We start from the raw sequence: 25,691 nt of genomic DNA, 5'->3' as shown, positions 1-25,691 counted from the left end.
ATTGTCCACTGTGGTTGTCTCAACAAGATAATACATTGAAAAACAGCGTTTCCTGATAGGAAGTGAATTCCCACTGTGTGTCACAGGACTCTGGCCAAAAGCTGGGCTCCAAACCAGTCCCTTCTGGGATTGCATACATAACAGACCAGAGTAATGATTAGACCATTTCTTTCTTGTTTAAAAAGCTTTCTGCTTCAGCTCAAACGACAATCTACTTGACTGATTTTGCTATCCTGGGACTATTTTTCTACAATGGTTTCAAAGGTACTAGACAAAGTTTGTTCAACATCCTGTAGGCAGAAGTATCCTGTATATTTCTAACTCTGGATAATTTCCTTAGTTGTAAATGCCACAATGGATGAAGTAGCTTGACAAGGATATTGTGATATGCCATCAAGACATGATGTGACCATTTTCTAGGTTAGTTTCATACAAGCAATTTAAGCCATTATAAAATCCAAGGTACAATAAGTGCAACAATAGGCAAAAATGAGGGATCAATTAATCCACGATCACAAATGTGTTTCTTTCATTTAGAATTTGATTAGATGGACACTGATGTCACCAGCAGACCCACACATAAAAGAGTAACTGACACTACCCTAAGAAGACATTAATACCCCTTATTAAATACCAGAAATATACTTTGTTTTCATTTATTTTCTCAAACTTGAAGAACTGTCTCTGCCCAGTTCTACTTACCAGTGGATATTGGAAAACTGCAACAATGGAAGAAATAACAGTTGTCATTTTAGTAGATGCTGGTGAGCCTGTCTCTATCACCTGGCATTCCCACTACTTAATGCAGTCCTTGGCTCCTAGAAAGTCCTCAAGACATTTTGCTAAACTGATCTATGTCAAACAACTGATAGGAAAACTAACATGGAATACTAGCATTATTTGGATAACAATCTCTCAGGTTTCAGGGAAGCACACTTATTCAAGGTATGTCACGCTTTCTGCTAAGAAGCTAGGGTCACCAGCACACACGCGCGCGCGCGCGCACACACACACAAACACACAGACTCCTCTACTTCCATGCCAAGAAAATGTCATCTTATCTCCCTGTTGTAATGATATAAATCAAATGAAGACATTCTTATTCCATTTTGCTTTCAGGATAGCTGTCATTTGACAGAATTATAAGAATTGTGAAACAGGCAGTGCTAAACATCCTACATGTGATACAGCAAAAACTACTGCTTCTGTTACTTTGTAACTTCTCTGTGTAACTTAATAAGTCTGCTGGCAGGATGGGTGTGCACAGTTCACCTCTAAGACTGCTTCCTCAGCACCAAATCAGAAAACTTCAGCTATGTCAAGCAACATCAATTTTAGCATTCAATGAAACAAGGAGATGGATTAGAGGGCTAGAATGTGAAAACAATTTAAACAAGTGGACTGAAGCCAAGTTTCAAAGCCCTTAGGATTAACTCTGAATGGCTGGATTCATTGAAAATTACAAAGATCCATTTTAAAAACAAACATCACCTCACTCAGAATCTTCTCCTCAAGTATTCAAAAGCTTGATAAAAAGATTTGCTTTTACTTTTGGAAAGGGTTTTATACTTCTGAAAGTGATTTTTTTTTTTTTTTAAGGAAAAGGAGAGTTTATGTAAAATACCGTGTATTATTCAACTTCTCTTTTTATTTTATTTTTTTAACATTCTTAAACTTTCAAATAGCTTAGACCATATGGCAGGTCAAACAAATTACAGACCATACAATATACACAAAAGATGTTTTTAATTTAAATAACAGAAACTTCATACAATTTGGGTTCTAGAGCTTAAGCCAATATTAAAAAACACTATATGACTATTACAATTGGAAGGGACATTAAAACTCATCTATTTCAATGTCATTTTATAGATGGTAAAACTGAAGATCAAGGGGGTTAAGTGACCTACTTACAATCTCACACTCGAGTTACCAGACTTTGAACCCAATGTTATTTCATTAATCTGCTGAAAAATGACTCCCAGGGCAGTCTTAAGACACTCATGATAGTCGGGACAGTGGGGCCTACTTTGGTGTTCTACCCAGAGGAACAAAAGGTGGTGAGGGGTTTTTCCATTTCCACACAGCACTCTCACCCCTTTCCAATAGCACCTAGGTTCTAGGTTCTGTCCCAAAATGGAGGTAGGAGAGAAGCCTGATAGCCTGATAGTATATCTGATAAGGGAGAATGGAAATAATCCAGGTATTTATCAAAAGATGAATGCTTAAATAAATGATAGTATATCCATTCATACATTGAAGTACCATACAACCATTAAAAAGAATGAGGTAGATACACAATGGTTTATGTGGAATATAATTTTATTTGGATTTTTAAAAAAGATATCCACTCAATATTCATAGAAATTTTCTGGAAAAAATAGAGAAGAAAATACCCACCAGGCCACAGGGCTGAAACAGGGTGAGAAAGAGACATTTTGTCTTATGTCCTTTATATTGTCTCATCTTTTTTCATGTGTATTTTTTAAGGTACAAAATTAATACTTTTTAGAAGTCCATTAAATCAGAGAAACTTATACTGAGCCCTGGGAAAACTCTGAGGAAAACAAAGATAGGGTCTATCAAGGCTAATTTGATACTCTATCTAATCTACATGACACACAATTTATTTCTCTGGAAAAGACTTTCTAACCCTTTTCATGTCGTGGTATGTTAGCTTTCACTAATACAACAGGCATAAATAAAATCTGTATAGCACACTGGAGGTAAAGAGGAAGGGATCTGACGGCAGCTATATAATAGGGCTAAGGAAAAAAAAGACCACTTTCTCTACACTACATAGCAATTACAAGAAAAAAATAAGGTACAGTATGAGATATCACCTACGGACTTTCAATAACAGTTCTAAATGCAATCTATCTAGAAAAGCTTTTAACTTCAATATTTATTGAATTTTAACTTCAATATTGTTGGCACGTTTTGCTCTGGAGCAACTATAAAAGTCCAGGAATAACTATATTCTCCTAGAGTTCAAAGGGATGGCAGAGGTCATTTAACTCAGTGGATTGAAACACTCTTTTTCTTAAAATGACTCAGAACAGAAAATACAGCAGTGTGTTTTTTGTGCTAAGAGAAATTTATTTTGGGGATTAAGTGGTATGTATGTGATACATGTACTGGGTCATGATGCAACATATATATATATTTTAAAGATGGAAAGCCACTTACCCAAGGCTAATAATAACCGTACACTGAGTATGCTGCTGCTGCTTACTCCCTGCAGTGCAACTCTGTGCGGCCCCACGGACTGTAGCCCGCCAGGCTCCTCTGTCCATGGGATTCTCCAGGCAAGAATACTGGAGTGGGTTGCCATGCCCTCCTCCAGGGGATCTTCCTGACCCAGGGATCAAGCCCAGGTTTCCCGCACCGCAGGCAGATTCTTTACCATCTGAGCCACCAGGGAAGCTCACACTGAGTATAGGCAACATTTAATAAAATGTCTACAAAACACCTGTGGCAAGAGATTCACCAAGTTACAGTTCGAAAATTTACTTTCTTGTTGAGAAGATGATTTATATATCTAATTCGACTGCTCAGATACTAAATAGCAAATTCCCCAAATTTCTGAACATGCAGTTTATTTAAAGCAAAGCTTTAGTTCTAACGTCATTTGTAAGAATGTTTCTGTATTAACATCTGAACATTTTTTTTTTTTCTCAAATCTAACGCATTCCCTTTAGCATCTCTGGAATAGGCATGATTCTTTTACCAAGAGAAGAGTATTCTAAGCTGGAAAAGGTCTTAGAAAGCTAACCCAAATTCCTAATTTCACAGATAAAGAAACTAGTGTCCAAAGTAAAAGCCTCTTGGTTTCCAGGCTAGTGTTTCTTCCTATGATACCATGCTTTTACTTCCTTCTTCTATCCTTGTGATGTTAGAAAATAGCTAACACATTACTACTACCAAAGAGCAGTAATTCAACCAAGAGGAAGCTGAAATAGGAAATCCAAGTTCAGAAAGGATGACACGATGTCACCCCTGCAAGCTTTACAGAAAATCTGTTTTCAACACACAGCTTTAGATTTCAACTAAGGCAAATGATTCAACTTGCTTGTATCAAGTGGGTGTGTCTGCCCCACAAGGGGGCACATTGAACCTGCAGGAGATAGCAGCACAGACATCACACAGCACAGCCGCTCTCCATCGCGCCCTCGCAGGTCAGTGCACAATTAAATACTCACAGGCATTTAAACCCACTCCAAACGGAACTCCAATATGTGAGAAAAAGAAAAGTGAGCCCCCATTTGCAAAGAAGTATTGCTGAATGTGGCCCTCACTGAATAACAATGCATCTCCTATAGTTCAACTTACCGTTCACGTCACAAACTCTAGAAAGAACACAGAGGCACAGACAAGGCATGGAGCAGAACTCTGGGCTTCAGCCTTCCCCAACGCTTCTGACAAACACCCAATAGCAGGAGGACAAAGCATCATTATGACAGAAATAAAGGCTCTTTAGATGCTGCCTTTTTTTAATTCAATGAACCCACTCTTACACACAAAGTTCATGCCATAATGTCTTGAAATACAGTATTGCTAGATTATGCTATTAATGAGTCCAATATATTCAGTGTAAAACATGACTTTAAGCATTTTACTCTTAAACAATTAGCACATGAGAGACTATCAGTATTTTCCTTAAACAGTCAATGTTATCCCCCCAAACAATTAAGAACAATTCAGTAAACTGTTCAAGAGGGCCAAAAAGCAGACAAGTGAACTAACAGGAAAAAATTTAGTTGACTGGTAAAGACACAGGCTCCTCCCCAAGAAGAATAATGCACATTGGTAGCAACTGGCACAAAATTAACCATCTATCTTATCTCTGCTTCCCCCTAAAGCTGTGAGCTCTCAGGATTACAACGGACAATTTTGTACTTACTTATTAAAAAGAATGGAAGCTGCTGTAATTTTCTTAAGCCGGCTTTTGTGTGGCAACTCTGATGCAACGCTGCCCTAAAAATGAACTTTGTTTTAAACAGTGAGATATCCACACCGTGCGGTTAGAGCAAGGGTGGAGCTCACTCTAGGGGAAACAACACACCCAGACCGACTTCAGTGAGGGCAAACTGCACGTTAGTGTTGCCACAACACTCCGCAGTGCCTCAGAGTCAAAATTAATTCGTTAACTGTCTTCAAAGAAATGGGGGAAAATTTCAGGTTTGTAGATCAGCTTTCCTGCCACAGAATGAAATACAGACATTGCTTTTTCGTGAAGAAAATAAAGATAAAATGCAAGGTAGATCATGCAGCTCAGCCAACAGAATGATAGGTGGAAGTGGATTACTATAAAGGAAGTCCAACCATGCCAACTTCTAAGTTTAGCAACAGCAGCTTCTGCATATCTCAAGGTGTCAGCAATACTGCTGTAGAACTTGACTTTGGCCTATTTGGCTAAGACAGGGAACCTGAACACGTTCAAGCACTATCTATCCTTTTTTACCAGTGCTCCAGTTCTCCTGGCAATGCAGAAACAACAAAAGCATTTTCTTATTAACTAATTAGCAAGAGTTGCCTTCAAAACCAAGGAATTTGATTTATGCTTTGACATGATATTGAAATAAACACATAAAAGGGTAAATTATTTTGATGAAAATCATTAATATGCACACTGGGCTTTAAAAAAAGTTGCAATCACTTTTTCAAATAACTCCATGCTTTAATTTTTTCTTATTTATAAATAAGATATTCAATAGGATGTATATATACTGTCTAAAAACCTTTAACAGTGTTTAAAATTTCAGTTATTGAAACTGTTACTAAACATGATTATTGTTCAAAATGATTTTAATCAATACTACTTTCTCTATGCACAGAGACATAACCAGTTATTATTAACTGAACTCCTATAACTGATGAAATAAAAAAATAGGTTTCTCAGTAAAATACCTAAGCATGTAAAAAATAAGCTATATAATCATTTATACAGAATTTAACACAAACAATGGAAAAAGCTCTGGGAGAAGACTGGGAAAATATTTTTAATGATACATGTTGTCACATTACCCTCTCTAACTGCTACTCCCTCACAATGGAACAATAAATCAGTCTGGAGTACTGAAATTTCAATATTTTGAGAGATGGCCTAGAACACCCTCTTTCAGGAGGTAGGTGCTGACTAACCTAACCTTTTGCTGGATTATAAGGTCACTCTTGCCATATAAGTCAATCCATTCTAACATCTTCCTTTCATAGTCCAACTGCCTGATATAATTATTTTTTCATCCGTATATGTAATTATGAATCACCTGCTGCCATCCCCTGCTCTTCCCCATCTAACCTCCAAACTGAGCAACTTAAAGGTAGCAGGTTAGATATTCTATTTGAAGAGTCCCATCTTGATACTTTTTGGATTTGCACTGTTGGAAATGTCTGTTTTCAAGTCAAATTTCACTTTCACAGCTGCAAAGGAAATGACAAGAGAAGAAAAACACAGCCAATACATATCAGCAATTAATTCCATCCACAACTGCCCAGCTGTTTGTGCATGGAAGTTTCCTTTTGGGGCTTTCACCACTGAAAATGGATACTGCACATGCAGAGACACAAGCTGTTTGTAACATGTCAGGAATGTGCACAAGATCACACAGAGCTGAAGAGACAAAATGAAATCCAGAGCTAGTTTTCTTGGGATTTGCCAGTATTATTTCATAGCTTTAAGGAAAAAAAAAAAAAAAGAAAAGAAAAAGAAACCGTAAGAGCACCTCAGAGAGCGAGCAAAATACAGGGAAAAAATTTCTCCCTTCTGAGTATCACCCTACCAATAAGGAGGAAAATTTGCCAATGACATCAGATTTAGTATCAAGAAGAGACACCCTGATTTATTGGCATAGACAAGGTGTGACATTTTTCAGAATCCACATGCCCCCAGTACGTTAAATCCAGCCAATACTTTTTGGACTACAGAGCTGCTTGCCCAACGTGTAGATAGTCCTTAAAAAAAAAAAAAATCCTATAAACGTGAAAGTTGTTGGGAACCAATGCTTTCACCACAGTCATGCAAAAAAGTGAGTTTTTCTGGGTTAGTTCAGACATTATTTGGCACCCACATACACCTGCCCGTTTCAGGGATTCATGTAAATTTACAGATCCAATCTTCTAGGATAACTCTCAAGTAATCAAATTTCTCCTTTCCTCTGCCCATCAGTTTTGTGGGTTTTAAATAAAAATACTTTCTACTGAGTGCCAGAGACTCATGTGAAACTCAAGAAGTATTCTATCTCCTTCTCTCCCTTGCCCTCCAACTCCAATTTTATCTCAAATGTCTGTTTCACTTAAATTTTGTAAAATGTCATTTTGTTATACTTTATTTTCAAACATTCAGCATGTCAATAACTTGTGTTTTCAGTATGTAAAATGACTTGTGATTAATTACTGTCATGAGAGTTATAGAAAAGAAAAAGTCATTTTTAGAACAAAATAATTCAAAACACATTTTACCTATTTAACTTTATTTTTTAAAAAATTAACTAGGTATCCCATGATTGAATTCATCGTTTCAAGCACCTCCCCTCTCTTCTTTTGCTGCACAAGAGTTCATACACTCCTAATGCCAGTATTTTCAAACACAACTTGGATGGCATACTCAATTTGGGTACCACTAGGGGCTAGGGCTTCCCAGGTGGCAGAGTGGTAAGGAATCTACCCGCCAAAGCAGGAGACAGGAGATGTGGGTTGGATCCTGGCTCTGGAAAACCCCCTGGAGTAGGAAATGGCAGCCCACTGCGGTATTCTCGTCTGGGAAATCCCACGGGGGAGAGGAGCCTGGCCAGCTGCAGTCCATGGGGTCACAAAGAGCTGGACACCACTGAGTGGCTGAACACACGGTGAGGGGCTAAGGCTCAACCAATGAAGAGAAGAAAAGCTCTCTGCTCCAAATAATCTTCAGAATGAAGATGCTCTGAAGTGCCAGAACTCAAACCAGCACAATGAGAAGCTGTCTCCAACTAAAGTGCTGTGAAAGCACGAAGTGTGATTTGTGAAAGAAATATAAGGCATCTCAAACAAGTGGTAGACTGAAAACAAAGCACAAAACCAAAGACTGTTTTTATCCTTAACAATCCTCATCTGATGAAGGATATATCTGAGGTAGGAAAGGGAGGAGAAGAAAAGTTTAACCTTGGCTGCTGGGGACACTAGTTTCTAGAAATATGGTACAACTGTTACTGACTCAAACAGCAAAAGAGATGAGCTTTGCTTGGCAAGCTTAAGCTCTGAGGGACACTTAGACTAGTTTGAAATGTCTAAGGGAAGGAACCTGCCCCACCTACAAGATTGGCTAAGGAAAGCAAAGATCTCCCTGAGTTGTTTATATCAGGTCACTTAAACTCATGACAGTCTAACTAGAGCCTTGGGTGGTACTAACAAAGACCATTCAAATGAGGAGGCTGGAGATACAAAACTTTGGCAGCTCATTTTTAAAGTTATTTTTCTCCTCAAGAATTTATTGTATTTAATACTAATACATATGTATTTATTTTATTCTTAGAGCTTTTATATAGACAGCAAATTAGAAAGAATTTTACAGTGAGTGCCATACATGCACTAGCTAGCTTCTATCATTAACACTGCACTATACTTTATCACACATGTCCTCAACTACCCATTTCTCTTTCCATCCATTAATCTAACTTACCTTTCATGCATTTTAAAGTAAATTACAGGCAACTGTACACTTTCTGTACAAATCAAAGTGTACAGATGAAGCACAAATTGAAATCAAGATTGCCGGGAGAAATATCAGCAACCTCAGATATGCAGATGACACCACCCTTATGGCAGAAAGCGAAGAAGAACTAAAGAGCCTCTTGATGAAAGTGAAAAAAGAAAGTGAAAAAGTTGGCTTAAAACTCAACATTCGGAAAACTAAGATGATGGCATCTGGTCCCATCACTTCATGGCAAATGGATGGGGAAATAGTGAAAACAGTGACAGACTTTATTTTGGGGGGCTCCAAAATCACTGCAGATGGTGACTGCAGCCATGAAATTAAAAGACGCTTGCTCCTTGCAAGAAAAGTTATGACCAACCTAGACAGCTTCTTAAAAAGCAGAGACATTACTTTGCCAACAAAGGTCCATCTAGTCAAGGCTATGTTTTTCCAGTAGTCATGTATGGATGTGAGAGTTGGACTATAAAGAAAGCTGAGAGCCAAAGAATTGATGCTTTTGAACTGTGGTTTTGGAAGACTCTTGACAGTCCCCTGGACAGCAAAGAGATCCAACTAGTCCATCCTAAAGGAAATCGGTCCTGAATATTCACTGGAAGGACTGATGCTGAAGCTGAACTCCAATTCTTTGGCCACTCATTGGAAAAGACCCTGATGGTGGGAAAGATTGAAGGTGGGAGGAGAAGGGGATGACAGAGGATGAGATGGTTGGATGGCATCACCGACTCGTTGGACATGAGTTTGAGTAAACTCCGGGAGTTGGTGATGGACAGGGAGGCCTGGTGTGCTGCAGTCCATGGGGTCGCAGAGTTGGAAACAACTGAGCGACTGAACTGAACTGTATACTTTCTCTAAATACTTCAGCAGGCATATCATTAACTAAAGTTCAGTGTTTGCTTATCACTTTTTTTCTTTTGGTACAAAATGTACAAACAATGAAGTTGCAGAAAGATGTAAGTGTAAACCTGTATAACCCCAACTCCTGTCTAGATATAGAACATTTTCTTTACCCCAGAAAACCTCTGTCATGTCTTTTCCTAGGCAATCTCCTTCTCCCACATTCCCAGAGGCAATCACTGTTTTGAGTTCAAAAGTGATTTTAAACAACTCCAAGTAGTCAAGTCTTTGCAACCTGGAGATCAGAACATTCTCTACTACATCACGTAACTTATTCTTGGCTGAACAAAATGATCAGATATGAACGAAACAGATGGAAGGAGCCTAAGAAGAAATCATAAGGTTAAAAGGAAGTGTAGATTCATCTGCTCCAATTACTGAATTTCTTGGGGGAAGGAAAAAAACTTAGAAAGCTTTGGTTGCCTGTACCAGTCATCCAACTGCTCAGCAATTTACTGAGTGGACCTAATCTAAGGCTCTTTGGCTGCAGCTCCACATTTTAAGGGTGAAGAGAACAGAAACTTTGGAGATAACACAGGTTTGAAGGAAGAGTTCAACCACTTAAAGGCTATACATCTGAAACAAGTGTTTTAGTTTCAGTTTTTTTAAACACCTTTGAGTCTCATTTTTCTCATCTGCTAAATGAGGAAAATCTTAGTTCATAAAGTTGCATGGATTAAAAGAGACACCCGTTGTAAAGTGCCTGGCATACAGTAAATGATTAAAGGGAAGAAACATAGCAAGTGGAGGGAAAATTGACAGTACGAAGTTCAGTTCAACAATATGCACTTTCCACATATTGCTTCTAAGTGCGTGTGCTACCCCACCCCTACATTTGCTCTCATTTTGCATATTTTTGCAAAGAAAATAATGCAAGCACTGATGCAAGAAGTTTTTCACATCTGGAAAAAAGGCTTTTCCTTTTCTTCTGACTTCATAGTGACTATATTTACCTTACATTTTTACCTGTCTTTGTATAAACAGCTCATTTTGCCTGAAATGATCTTTCTTTTATCCACCAAATGAGAGGTCAAGCTAAAAGCTAACCTACTTTTCTGATCTTATCAAACAAATTTAAAATTCCTTCACATGGGTTTGGGTTTCCATAATGCTTAAAGTAATAGCATTACAGAACTCCCCCTACCAGCTGGCTGCTTCCCTGTGTTTCCCCTCCTTGAATGAGAGCACCTCTCTATCCCAAAGCCTAGCACAGAGCTTAGCGCACTGGAACCATCCCATGAGGATCTGCTGAAGGGACGTGCCTGGGTAAATGGGTACTTGGTATGATCAAGAAGCAAAACAACTAAGGCTGAATACTCACCAAAAAAGGAAAGCAAAGTGCCAGAAAAATGGGGGCAGGGGGTCGCTGGGAGATAATCATAGGGCACATGAATAGGCACAAAATTTTTAGATTAAAAGCCAAGCATGTATAAACTTCTGTGTTTTAAGAAAAGTGGCTGCCACCAAGCAGTTGAAGTGCCACTAGAATAATTCAGGCTGTGGTGTGCTTCATATACTTATGTCATGTACCACCCACAACAACCTATCAGGCTCCTTTTATAGATGAGAATATTGAGACTCAAGGAGGTTAAGCAAATAAACTCATACAACCAGTGGCAATGGAGATGAAAAGCAGAGTGGTGATTTTTCATTACAAGTCATCTTCACATAAGACAGTTTTACACACAGTGTGGGGAGGCTCTGCGATAAAGAAAACCCAGTCGTTGAGGGGCAACCAAACAGTACAAGAGATTGAACAGAAGGAGCAAAAGTCAAAGGGAGAAAAAAGGCCTACAAAAAACAAACCAAAGCTGAGGCAGTAAGAGGTGTGTGAGTTCTATGTAGGTGTTATCTTCACAGAACAGTCCGCCACCCAGTTATGAAACATAAGTCAGAGATGGCCCTGGAATGTGTGGGAGTGCTAAAGAGGAGCTCTACTCTCGGCATGGCCTTTCTTCCCCAAACTAATTGTTCTCAGAAGTGATAATACAGCATGGATAACCTTGATTAAAATGGTGACCATGGTGTTCATGTATCAAGATTCAAAACTGTTTATTCACTTTGACTCAACATCCTACCTTCTTCTGAGAATTTAAAATCCTCTGAGACAGGAAAAGGGTACTGACTAGACAGGTTCCTTATAATATTAGAAACAGCTTGAGGGTTTAAATCTGGGGGATAGTTCAACATATATTATGTTCAACAAATATGAATTAGAAGTGTGGGATTAAAACATACATACTACAATATATAAAACAGGTAAACAACAAGGTCCTACTATAGCACAGGGAACTAGACTCAATATTTTATAATCTATAAGGGAAAAGAATCTGAAAAAGAATAGATATAAATACATGTGTAGCTGATTTACTCTGCTGTACACATGTAACACAACACTGAACATCAACTATACTCCAATTCTTTAAAAAAGAAGATAATGATGGCCTCAAGCTGGTGAAATGAACTCTTATCTGTGGGCATCTCTGACTATATTCCATAATTTCTCCTTTAGGAATACCCTAGTTTTGTCTCTCTTTCAAAGATGGATTTATGAAGGAAAGCCTCCAGCCTAAAGTTTAAAGCCACAAGTCCCTGTGGCTCACCTCCAATACAGCACTCATTACACTGACTCACAACTGTCTGTTCAGACATAGTTCTCACATGTGCTGTGAAAAACAGCAAGGCAGGTTGCCTCAGGACCTAGCACAGGCAAATTAAAAAAATATGAGTGGTAAATGAATAATGTCCTTCACCTGTTTAAGACCTGATAGATGGTTATTTGTTAAAAGAAGTAATACAGGATTTAAAGAGGAAGCAATTACAGAAAAGTCATATTATAGAAAAGGTTGAAGATAAGTGAGATTTGGTTAATATTCAAAATAGCTTTTTTCTGGATTAAAAAAAATATTCAACATAATTTACAATGATTGATGAGTCAAGCCTAACAGAGCTGAAGCTCAGCTAAATAGTAGGTCTAAAGACTAGGCATTATCCCAATTTAAAACAAAAAATAATCAAACTTAAGAGTTTGTATTGTATCTGAAGGTTGTCAAACTTCAAGTGGGAAAAAAAAAGTGACTTTGACTCAACCATGGCATAATACTTCCAAAAACAATGCATTTTATTAACCATCTCTTAAAAGGTGAATAGATTCAAGGGAATAGACCTGATACAGAGTGCCTGAAGAACTATGGACAGTGGTTCATAACATGGTACAGGAGGTGGGACCAAAACCATTTCCAAGAAAAATGGATGCAAGAAGATAAAGCGGCTGTTTGAGGAAGTCTGACAAATTGATCGCTGAGAAAAGAAGAGAAGTGAAAGGCAAAGGAGAAAGGCAAAGATATAACCATTTGAAAGCAGAGTTCTAATGAATTGCAAAGAGAGATAAGAAAGCCTTCTTAAGTGAATACAAAGAAATGGAGGAAAACAGTAGAATGGGAAAGACTAGAGATCTCTTCAAGAAAACTGGAGATACCAAGGGAACGTTTCATGCAAAGATGAGTATGTGTCATTCACTCAGAGCCACACATTCTGGAGTGTGAAGTCAAGTGGGCCTTAGGAAGCATTACTGCAAACAAAGCTAGTGGAGGTGATGGAATTCCAGTAGAGCTATTTCAAACCCTAAAAGATGATGCTGTTAAAGTACAAATGCCAGCAAATTTGGAAAACTCAGCAGTGGCTACAGGACTGGAAAACATCGGTTTTCATTCCAATCCCAAAGAAAGGCAATGCCAAAGAATTTTCAAACTACCACACAACAAGTGCGCACTCATTTCACATGTTAGCAAGGTTATGCTCAAAATCCTACAAGCTAGGTTTCAGCAGTATGTGCACCAAGAACTTTCAGATGTACAAGCTGGATTCAGAAATGGCAGAGGAACCAAAGATTAAAAGGCCAACATCCACTGGATCACAGAAAAAACAAGGGAATTCTAGAAAAACATTTACTTCTGCTTCACTGACTACACTAAAGCCTTTGACTGTGTGGATCACAACAAACTATAAAATTCTTACAGAGCCAGAATGTCAGACCACATTATCTGGCCCCTGAGAAACCTGTATGCAGGACAAGAACAACAGTCAGTACCGGACATGGAACAACGGGTTGGTTCCAACTGGGCAAGGATGCGTCAAGGCTGTATACTGTCACCCTGCTTATTTAACTTACATGCAGAAGACATCGAGTGAAATGCTTGGCTGGATGAAGCACAGCTGGAATCCAGATTGCTGGGAGAAATAACCACCACCTCAGGTATGTGGATGACACCACTCTAACAGCAGAGAGCAAAGAGGAACTGAAGAGCCTCTTGATGAGGGTGAAAAGAGGAGAGTGAAAAAGCTGGCTTAAAACTCAACACTCAAAAAACTAAGATCATGACATCTGGTCCCATCACTTCATGGCAAATAGATGGGGGAAAACTGGTAACAGTGACAGATTTTATTTTCTTGGGCTCCAAAATCACTGTGGATGGTGACTGCAGCCATGAAGTTAAAAGACGCTTGCTCTTTGGAAGAAAAACTATGACAAACCTAGACAGAGATATCACTTTTCTGACAAAAGTCTGTCTAGTCAAAGCTATGGTTTTTCCAGTAGTCAACGTTCGGACATGAGAGTCGGACCATAAAGAAGGCTGAGTGCTGCAGCATTGAGGCTTTCAAATTGTGGTGCTGGGGAAGACTCTTGAGAATTCCTTGGACAGCAAGGAGATGAAACCAATTAATCCTAAAGGATATTATCTCTGAATATTCATTGGAAGGACTGATTCTGAAGTTGAACCTCCAATACTTTGGCGAAGAGTCGACTCACTGGAAAAGACCCTGATGCTGGGAAAGATTGAGAGCAAGAGGAGAAGGGGGCGACAGGATGCGATGGTTGAATGGAACCACTGACTACTGAGTTTGAGCAAACTCTGGGAAAGAGTGAAGGACAGAGAAGTCTGAAGGACAGAGAAGTCTGGAGTGCTGCAGTCCATGAGGTCACAAAGAATGGGATACGACTTAGCAACTGAACAAGAACAAATGATGAGAAACCCGCATTAAAAAAAAACCCTACATAAAAAAAGTGAAGAATAATATTCATGATATTCATGTGCTATTAAGAAACCTGCATTCACAAAAAATTTTTGCTTTGGAGGAAAGTCCAAAAGAATTAAAAATCTATTTAGTTGGGAAAATGTGTCATATTTCAAATAATTTACCCAGTGGAAAAAAGCCATACCAATTTTTAAAAAAATTATCTTCCCCAAATTCAAGTATTTACCTTCAAAGAGTGCTAATTAGCTAGGTGAGTGCCAAGCTAACAAATCACAGGACTTAGAGGACTAACAATCTTACTTCTCCAAGATCAAGCTCTAGAACACATGCTGCCTATCCATGACAAGAACCATCCTTTAAAACTAAAACAGCTTTGAGTCACCAAATACCATCATAAGTTGTATCCAAGACAGGGCAGGAGACAGGTTTAGGAATTTTCTCCCCATGTTCACTCCCATTCCTCAATCCCTCCAGTTCCGCTTGACTTCAGGAAAGTATCTCCTGTGGTTGGTAGATGTGCCAACATTTCCTCAGACAGACAGCATGATAGGAGGTTTAATTAAAATTAAAACAAACACAGAAACAAATGTAGCCCATAAACACATTTCTTCTTTGCATTCAGAGGCAGTTTACTTCAGTTTACTGCATCATACTTTCTGCCTCTAAATATTACTAAAGTTGGAGAATATCAACTTGTTCTGTGCCAAATCTATAGCTGTACTGATTTTTAATCTGCTCTGAATTTATATTTCAAAAAATTATCTTTAAATTCTAAGTTGGTCAGTCAATTCATCAACTAAAATCAACTAATTTTTCTACTTAAATTAATTCATTCTTTTAACAACTCATTCAACACCTATTATGTCCTACATCTAAGGAGGCAGTACAACTGGAAAATGAAGAAATGAATGAGATATGATCTCAGATTCTAACATACCAGCAACTTAGTGGGTTGGGGACACAGATGTACAGAACAGACTTTTGCACTCTATGGGAGAAGGCGAGGGTGGGATGATCTGAGAGAACAGCATTGAAACATGTATATTATCAAGTGTGACACAGATCGCCAGTCCAGGTTGGATGCATGAGATAAGTGCTCGGGGCTGGTGCACTGGGACGAACCAGAGGGATGGGATGGGGAGGGAGGTGGGAGGGGGGTTGGGGATGGGGAACACATGTAAATCCACGGCTGATTCATGTCAATGTACGGCAAAAACCACTACAATATTGTGAAGTAATTAACCTCCAACTAATAAAAATAAATGGAAAAAAATTATACAGCACGCTGTTATTAGAGCTGCATTACAAACCCAGAGAAAGGAGCCAATTTGAAAAGTTCTTGAGAAGTTACACTGGAGTTGGACCTTAAAAGGATGAGTAGGTACTGGAGGTGGGGGGGAGCAGAAAGATACAAAAAGCAACATACCTAATAAACCTATGATTTATCACATGGTTTTATTCTAAATAAAATTAATAAAACTAATAGAAAACTAATAGAAAATAGAGACTAATAGAAAAAGGAGATGAAAGTTGTCACTAGTTAACAGCTTACAGTGGTTTGTACAATTTAAGCTAGAGGAACCCTATAATCTACTAGCAAACCATACACTTTCGTGTCATGTGCTTTTGCTTTCACCCTGATCTTTTTACTTGTATGCTAAGAAAAGAAACTCAAAAGCCATTTATATCCTTTCTTGGAACAATGCTTGTTCTTACACTGCATTAACCAAAGACTTAGGAATAATTAAGAGAAATTATCTTGGAGCCAGTCAAACTGCAATCTGCCACCATATCACCATGAAAGGAGACTTAAGAATGCTCTAGGTTAATACAAAGGTCAGTAAACAATAATTTGGTCAACCTGGCCCAGATATACCACACCCTATGGGCTCAAAGCCTTAATGGTATCTAGTACAAGTATGGTAGATTTTATGGCTCAGACAGTAAAGAACCTGCCTGCAATGCAGGAGACCTGGGTTCAACCCTTGGGATGGGAAGATCCTCTGGAGAAGGAAATGGCAACCCACTCCAGTATTCTTGCCTGGAAAATCCCATTGACACAGAAGCCTGGTGGGCTGCAGTCCATGAGGAAGAAAAGAGTTGGACACGACTGAGTGAATAACAGTTTCAAGGAAAAAAAAAAAAGAAAGCCATAACTGATCACAATCATTGTGTTTGAAAGGCACCTAAATGCTCAAACTCACTGACCCAGAAAGATGCTTATACATACAAGAAAGATTTTCATGAATTGGAAAATTTGGCTAATCCAATGAAAGGTGAAAAGAATACCATGTTAAATTGCTGAGAACAGACCTCCCATTTTGACCAAGTTACAACTACTGTTGTTGCTTAGTCACTGAATCATCTCCAACTCCTCAACGGCATGGAGCCTGCAGGCTCCTCTGTCCTGGGGATTTCCCAGGCAAGAATACTGGAGTGAGTTGCCATTTCCTCCTCCAGGGGATCTTCCTGACCCAGGGATCGAATCCTGCATTGGCAGGTGGATTCTTTACCACTGAGTTACCTGGGAAGCCCATTATACTAGGACATAGCCAAGTTTTTAGAGCACATATTTTACATAAAGCAAGCGTTATCTGCACTTTATATTCATGAATTCACGCCTATAATATCTAAGCACTGACAAAAAAAGCAAAAAAAAAAAAAAAAACCTCTTGCAAAAAAGTTCAAACTGAGAGATTTAACCCTAGTGCAGAAATTTGTCAATGAAACATGTATTTTTGGATGGTGTATAAGTAACTTCCTTAGAATATTTTGAGAAAAGGAAAAACAAAACCAAAAGAGTCCTCCTGAGAACAGCTTTCGAACCTCTGAGAAGGGAGGTGGCTAGAGCAGTAGAAAAAACTGGGTGGAAGAGGAAAAAGGAGGAGCTAAGATAGTAGATGAAGAGACAACTAAGGAGCCAAGAGTGACGCCAGATAAGGAGGATCAAGTAACTGTAGCAGCAGTCTGAGGCCGGCACACCCACAGAGCGCTATGTGGCTTATTTCAAGGGGGTGGAACACTGAGAAGTGAACAATTTTGGTTTTGTTTAACTGAAAGATTGAGCAATCCTACAAATGGCAGCAGGAAAAAGAAGGGGTGTTTTTCTAATATAGAAAGTGTTGTTCAATCGCCCAGTCATGTCCAATTCTTTTCGACCCCATGGACTGCAGCACGCCAGGCCTCTCTGTCCCTCACCATCTCCCAGACGTTGCCCAAGTTCATGTTCACTGCATTGGTGACGCCGTCCAGCCATCTCATCCTCTGATGCCCTGTTCTCCTTCTGCCCTCAATCCTTTCCAAAATCAGGGACTTTTCCAATGAATCATCTGTTCACATCAGATGACCGAAACACGAGTTTCAGCTTCAGCATCAGTCCTTCCAGTGAATATCAGGGTTGATCTCCCTGAAGATTGACTGGTTTGACCTCCTTGCTGTCCAATGGACTTTCAGGGATCTTCTCCAGCACCACAGTTCAAAGGCATCAATTCTTTGGCATTCTGTCTTCTTTATGGTCCAGCTCTCACAGCTGTATGTGACCACTGGGAAGATCATAGCCTTGACTACACAGACCTTTGTCGGCAGAATAATGTCTCTGCTTTTCAACACACTGTCTAGTTTGTCATCGCTTTCCTGCCAGGAAGCAATCGTCTTCTGATTTCATGGTTGCAGTCACCATCCTCAGTGATTTTGGAGCCCAAGAAGAGAAAATGTCACTACTTCTACCTTTTTCCCTTCTATTGCCATGCAGTCATGCAGCCGGATGCCATGACCTTAGTTTTTTTAATATTTAGTCTTAAGCCGGTTCCTTCACTCTCCTTCACAATCAAGAGGCTCTTTAGTTCCTCTTTGCTTTCTGCCATTAGAGTGGTGTCATATGCATATCTGAGGTTGTTAGTGTTTCTCCTGCCTATCTTGATTCCGGCTTGTAACTCATCCAGCTCGCATTTCTCATGATGTGCTGAGCGTTTGGGTTAAACAAACAGGGTGACAGCAGACAGACCTGTCGTACTCCTTTCTCGATCTTGAACCAATCAGTTGTTCTATACAGGGTTCTAACTGTTGCTTCTTGGCCTACATACAGGTTTCTCAGGAGACAGGTGAGATGGTCTGGTATTTTCATCTCTCTAAGAGCTTACCACAGCTTGTCATGATCCACACAGTCAAAGGCTTTAGTGGAGTGGATGAAACATAGATAGATGATTTTCTGAAATTTCCTTGCCTTCTCTATAATCCAGCGAATGTTGGCATCTTTTATAGAAGATGTTAGGATATAATAACAACACTATCATTTTAAAAACTATCAAACAAAAAAGAGCAGTAAATACCTGATATATGAAAATGAAAAATTGACACCTTTGAGGAAAAACACTCTAAAGTCCACGTAAATACAGAGCTGCAATATTTATTGATTGTCATGATACAGTTTTTTACCCTGCGGACTACATCATCTTTCAAACAAGATCCTGCCAAAGCATACTGACAAGAATCTGGGGCGTTGTGGATCAGTGTAGTTTTTTTTTTTTTTTTTCCAATTTAGCTTTCAATTTGGCAGCTTATAGAAACAATCCTCAATGGTTAAATTTTAAAAAGTTACTCCAAGATAAGCAGGATTGTAACTCCACTGGGCTATTTCCAAGTTGCCAAATCATTAATCTAACACAGCTCTCAAGTCCTTTAAACTGATTCCCGCTGCTCCAATGTAATAAAAGATATGATGTTTTAAATAAAAAGGGGAGAAGGAGAGGGGAAAGAGACCCAAACTAGTACCTTTGGAGTTCTTGTTAAGTTAAAAAAATAACTGGAAGTGGGAGCAATAAGGTAACACACATTTACTACTGTATTTTTCAATCATGTGTAACTTCTAAAATTACAGCAAGGATTTTGGTTAGGCCTTCTATCCGAAGCAAATCAGCTGCTTCAACTTCAAGGTTAACAGTTATTTTTACATTTGCTACACTCCCAAAAATGAAAGGTGAAGCAATGCCCCCCTGATAAGAGATGTTTCAAGCTTTCTGTAGATATTTGCTACATTAAGCCCATCTGTTGATTCTTCTAGGCATCAACGGCTACCTTACTACAGGAACTAGAAAAAGGATACTGTGTAGTCAAGCATTTGTCTTTGCCATGACACACAGGATATACCAGATACATCCTAAGCCATCAGTGCACAGAGGCCAGTGTTTTCAGTACAGTGAGAGTTTGAGGAGTTGCATCTTCATCAGTTTAACAACAAAAATGTGAAGCTAGCGCTCCAAGGAGCAATCCTTTCTCAAAACAAAGTCATTATATAGATCATACCACTATGAAGAAACACTCATGGAAATAACTCTTATTTCAGTAATTAAAACAAAACAAAACCGAACATTTAATTACAAATACAAAGCAGTGTAAACAGCTTAAAACTTATGAAAGAATTTCCAATCAATTTAGAGGGTTGAGTAGGATCAAAAATAAAAAACAGAAGTTGCCTGATCTTCTGAAAATGATGAGCTCAATGTTGTGAAGAAAAAATTCAATTAGAAATCAGATCTTCTTTTAAGTCACAACTTAGAGGTAGACAGAGTTCCTTCCAGAAAGTAGGGAGTTGTTATTAGACCTCTCTACCACTCTCCTCCTCAAAAAGCCAGAGTCCCCAAGGGTAATACCCTCAGTTAAGAGGCAGACCAAGAAAAAGAAAAAACATGTCTACAAACAGAGGGAATTTAAAACACACACACAGAGACAAGTCTTATCTGTCTTTTCCAGAGCAGAGTGGCAAAAGAAAAATCTCTCCTGAGAATCTGTAACAACAGGTCTATCCTCCCAAGAACTCGGGGATCTGAATTTACACACCACAATGGTCCACAAAACCTTACTCCAAGAGAGTAACCTAAAGTGATCTTAGGTTGGTAGCCCCTCCCCCACCCCCACCAGATACCTGGCAGAAAAGAAACAGGTTTGGAGAACGTTACTCTCAAAACAGGATACCTAAGGATTCCCACAGATAAAATCCAGCCAAGTTCAAAATTACAAAGCACATGAGTAAACAAACCACACTAAACAAAAGTCAGCAGAAAACAACAAAGTAGAATTTGATACCTCCTCCGCCCCCAGAACTGCAGACAATGGAATACTCAGACACAGACTATAACATGAGTAAAAACCATGTTCAAAATCCTTAAAGACAGAATTAAAAGTATGAGAGAGAAACAAGATAATATAAAGACCCAAGTGGAAAGATAATAATCTGGAATACAGATTTGGAAAAACTAGTCAGACTGAAGCACAGAAAGACAGAAAAAAATACATGTATATATGTAAAAGAGAGGCTGAGATACACAGACAACAAAGAAGTTCAACATACTGGAATTCCTAAAGAGGAAATGGAATAGGGAAGAGGTCATGTTTGAAGAGATCACGTCTAGAAGTTCCCCAGAAATGCCCAGAGACAAATCACCTGTAAAGGATGGACAATTAAATTTGTGGTGGACTTGAAAGAAAAAAATAGCTGTATGACACCAAAATATTTCCAAAGTGTTGAGAAGATAACTGTCAGTCTAGAACTATACATTGAGCTATCAAGAGGAAGTAAAATAAGAGTCTCACTAAAATGTTCTATGAACTGAAAGGAACATTCAAAGGATTAATTTCAGAAAGAAAACTGGAAGGAAGAGCTGAGATGGAAGGAGTGAGCAAAGAAATCGGTAAATGAGTAGTTTCTAAAATGCTATATATAGCAAATGTAGGGGGGTTAAAGACAACGCAGAACTAAAATGCCTTCACATAAGATGGGAATGAGAACAAAAGTTAAACTGTTTTAAGATCTTTATACTGTTCAGAAGGGGAGAGAGACAGAGCTATTACCTTTGCCTAGAATATTCTCAAAACCACTAAAATCAATAAAAATAAAACAAGACAACCTAATTCTGCCCACTGGTGAGAGATCTGAACAGGTACTTCACAAAAGAGACTATCTAAGTGACCAATAAATACATAAAAATTGTCCACACCATTAGTCATCAAGGAAATACAAATTAAAACCATAATGGGAAATGGCTCTCTACCAATAAGGTTAAAATGTAAAAAACAAACACAAAAAAACTGTGAATATCAAGTCCTGGCAAAGGTGTGGAGCATCCGGAACACTATAAGTCCTTGTGCATTTAGTATAAATATGTTGGAAGATTTTTTGACATTATCTACAAAAGCTGGACACACACCAGCCCTGCAATCCAGCCATTCCTCTCCCAGGATCACGTTCAACAGAAATGCATACATATGAACACCAAAAACTGGAAACAAAATCTGAATGTCCATCAACAAAATGGGTAGATTATTGGATATTCGAATACACACAATGAAAACGAACTACTGTTACATGCAATAACTTGGGGGGAAAATGTTGAGCAAAAGAAGCCAGTAGATATTGAATGATTCCATTTATACAAAACCGAGAAGCCAGTAAGAGGAGATGCCTGAGAAGGCACATTGCTGTGCTCCGAGTGTTCCATTTCTTGATTGAGGTGAGGTACACAGGGTGTTCATGTTGTGTATATTCACCAAGCCATTTCTTATGATTTCTGCACTTTCCTATGCATTATGTTAAACTTATATTTAAAGGTTTACCTGAAAAAAAATTAAAACAATTTAAAAGAGAAAAGCCTCCTTTCTGTATTTAAAAAAAAAAACATATACAAATACTGAATCAGTATGTTGTATACCTAAAACGTACTGTTGTATATCAATTACACCTCAATAAAATACATGTACTGTTGTATGTCAAGTATACCTCATTAAAATAAATATACAAATATTTTTAAAAGCAAATAGTCTTTCATCAGCCAGTCCATTTTTTTACGGTAGATTTCCACACAAATGGATATTCCTTCTTCCTCTACAAGCACCTGGATTTCATCTGTGCATCACAGCACACTACAGGAAGTTTACTCTGTGTGAAGTATAGCACCCATTTGCTTCACTTGTTACAAAAATACTTCTTGAAGATGCTCTTATTCTGTGTTCCCAAAGGAAGGCTTAACTCCAGTCAATTTTGCCACTGAGACTTCCCCAAGACCAACAGCAGTAAGAGAAAAAAAAAAAGACAATCTGCTTCTAGACTGTGCTGTACCAATAAAAGTGAGTGTCAGGGAATAAGTCAGTCCGTCAGCCCCTACCATCAGCCCACGACCCGCGCTGTCAGGAGGCCATCAGCATTACCTGTGGCTACTTTGGCTCTAGTTTGTGGCTCTGCTGCATGAGTCTCACCATCTGGAACACCGTGGCTTCATCCTTATAAATCAAAAAGTTCAACTGGCTTACCTTCTTTTCATCTTTCACATTACAGAGTGGGTGTTTGGAGAAACAGCCATTAATATAACGAGTAAGACAACTGAATTTTGTTCAAGCGGAGAACTCATGCTCCCAAAATGTCAAATACAGAAGAAAGGATGTTTAAGCTCAACTAGTCCAAGTCTCTCTTTTCACTGTGAGAATTCTGTTCCCTAAGGCTGCTACCTAAGGTAAGGTATCTCTTGACTTCAGGCCAGTACTCTTTCCACTCTTACCATAAAAGTTAAAGTTGCCATCCAGGAAAGAATGCTCAAATCGGAATCCTCTCTCCTGTGGAACTGTTGATTGTCATTCTGCTGAATCATCAATGAAACATTCCATCCCAACTGAGATGAGATACTGAAAAATGTTTCCAAGCTATCTGTCTCATATGAAGAAATGAACTGGCACTGATAAAAGCATTTTACCAGTGTAACAGATATTAGAAAATGAAATCCCAAAGAAGGAAAGAGCTCTGGGTAATTAGTATTGTTCCAGTGGCAAACAAAGATGGTAAGATGAAAGAAGTAATGTCCTGAGGTTGTTCTAAAGCTTTGAGAGAGAATAACGTGGTAGAATGGTTACAATACAGAGCAAGTATTTAGTTCTTTGTAAAGGAATTGAGTGGTTTATGTTCTTGGGACCATCTTTTAAAAATTTATTCAGAGGGGGTTTCTCCTTGTCATTCAGTTTTTGCAGCACACATATCCCATATTTAATTCACTTTGCCTCTAACCTAGTATTTAACTATTGTTCACATTGCAATCTGGGCATATATCCAACCCCTTGCTCCATAAAACACTGGAATAAACTTTGATGTATTAGGAAATTAGAAAAATGAACAGGAGGGAAAGCAAATACATTTTCACACAAAGTACAGCTGTGATACAGCTGTGATCTGTCAAGCTTACGGGACTATCCCCTTAGCTAACAGCAAAGTTACAGGAGTCTCCTTAGTCCAACAGGAAGTAGCAATCCAAAACGTACAAATGTTCCCAAGCCTCAATTCTATTCCTTTCCCTTCATGTATTCAGTACACACTCACCCTTTGACCAGGCCTATGCTGAACACACCCATTCAAATAGCCTTGATGAAGTGTCAGTGGTCTACGGATGACAGTCAAGCACTTTGAGAATTCACAAGAATAACCTTTAATCATGACATCTCCAAAAAAAAAAAAAAAAACCCCACCTATGTTGGTTGTACTTTTCATAGGAAAGAGGTTGTAGTAAGAATGACAAAACCAGTCTTGGCTCTTAAGAAATTCATACTTGAATGAATGATCTTTAGTTTCCCATTTCTGAAAGTTGTTTCCATGGCACCAAAATACAACTAAAAAAAATAGAAATTCCTTTTATATCTTTGCAGAAGGATACTACATGAGCTCACAAACAAGACTACCTCACCCAGGCCCAGCACAATAGAAGTGGAAAGGGAGCATTTCATAATGGAGCTAACGTGTGATTATAATGTATACAATGTGTATGAGATTTATAAATTGTATATATTAGATTTATAAATTATAATTTAAAAGAATAAGAGTTATCAGTCAAGCAAAGAAGCAGCGAGAGAGAATGTTCTAGGTACTAGTAGCAGCTTGAGCAAAAGCAACCCTGTATCTGGGACCAATGATAATTTAACAGAAATACAGCAGATTCTTCCTATAGCTCCACTTCAGGATGGATTTGTTACTGAAAAAGTCAGTTAGCTAGGTATTTGGATGCTGATTACAGGTGCTCAGGTGAATCAACAGGAGATTATATTCCAAATGGTAGTTCTCCGTATATAAATAAGGTGGTGGTTTAGTCACTAAGTGAAGTGAAGTCGCTCAGTCGTGTCCGACTCTTTTTGACCCCATGGACTGTAGCCTACCAGACTCCTTTGTCCATGGGATTTTCCAGGCAAGAGTACTGGAGTGGGGTGCCATAGTCACTAAGTTGTGTCCAAATTCATGACTACAGCCTGCTAGGCTCCTTTGTCCATGGGATTCTCCAGGCAAGAATACTGGAGTGTGTTGCCATTTCCTTCTCCAGGGAATCTTCTCAACCCAGGAAATGAACCCAGGTCTCCTGCATGGCAGGCAGATTCTTTACATACTGAGCTATGTGGAAAGCCCATTATATATATGAGAGGCTCAAAACAAAGGAAAGAGTGATATGCTCAAATGGGTGTGTCTAGAGAAGGGAGGAAGTGGTGAGCATCTTAACCAAGAAAACACTATAGAATTAATTTCAAAAGAATACTCCTTTTACTCACTCGATTTTCTCAGCTTACCTTTTAAATCAATCAGAGGAGAGCACACCAGTGTTGCCACAATCCTTAAAAGTGTTACCACAGAGTCTGAGACACAAAAACAGAGCTCACTCTCAACAGGAAGTCAACGTGTTGTCAATTAGATGGTGCACATGAGATATGAAAAGGTCAGCAGTATGGAAAAAGTAAGAACAGAACATGTGGAATAAAGAGAAGGAACTCTTTCTGAGATTTTGCTCTCTGCCACAGCAGGCTCCACCATTTATGAACAGCTGGGAAATTTCCTTTTCACAGGAAAAGGATGACTTCTTAGTTCACATGAAAGTGGAAATGAAAAAAAAATGACTGTATCACACAGAAAAAAAGGTGTTTCCTGAAGAAAGGAGACAGAGCACTGCCTTTATCAAAACAAACATACACGCATGCACACACACACAGGAAAAGCAAAATACATGAAAACAGTAAGCAGAAAAAAATCTTTTTCAAGAGATAAAAGGAGAAAACA

At 38.7% G+C, this 25,691-nt stretch overlaps 1 protein-coding gene across 11 annotated transcripts in view; it reads right to left on the bottom strand.

Moving 5' to 3' along the window:
* ADD3 (adducin 3) overlaps positions 1-25,691 on the bottom strand; it is a 133,209-nt gene that overhangs the window by 60,525 nt on the left and 46,993 nt on the right. Inside the window, exon 1 of one of the 11 annotated variants that reach the window (XM_020905426.2) lies at positions 23,170-23,188. The exons of 8 other annotated variants lie outside the window; for them this stretch is intronic. The gene's annotated coding sequence lies outside the window, so the exon portion shown is untranslated. Of the gene's footprint in view, positions 1-4,903; positions 5,006-23,169; positions 23,189-25,691 lie in introns of those variants that run through there. 2 more of the 11 variants (XM_070470146.1, XM_070470152.1) reach the window with 2 other exon arrangements.

Source organism: Odocoileus virginianus, chromosome 7 (genome assembly GCF_023699985.2).
Source record: "Odocoileus virginianus isolate 20LAN1187 ecotype Illinois chromosome 7, Ovbor_1.2, whole genome shotgun sequence".
In the NCBI taxonomy this organism is placed as follows: Eukaryota; Metazoa; Chordata; class Mammalia; order Artiodactyla; family Cervidae; genus Odocoileus; species Odocoileus virginianus.
The sequence above is the reverse complement of the archived record's forward strand: the minus strand, read 5'-3'. Positions and strand labels throughout refer to the sequence as shown.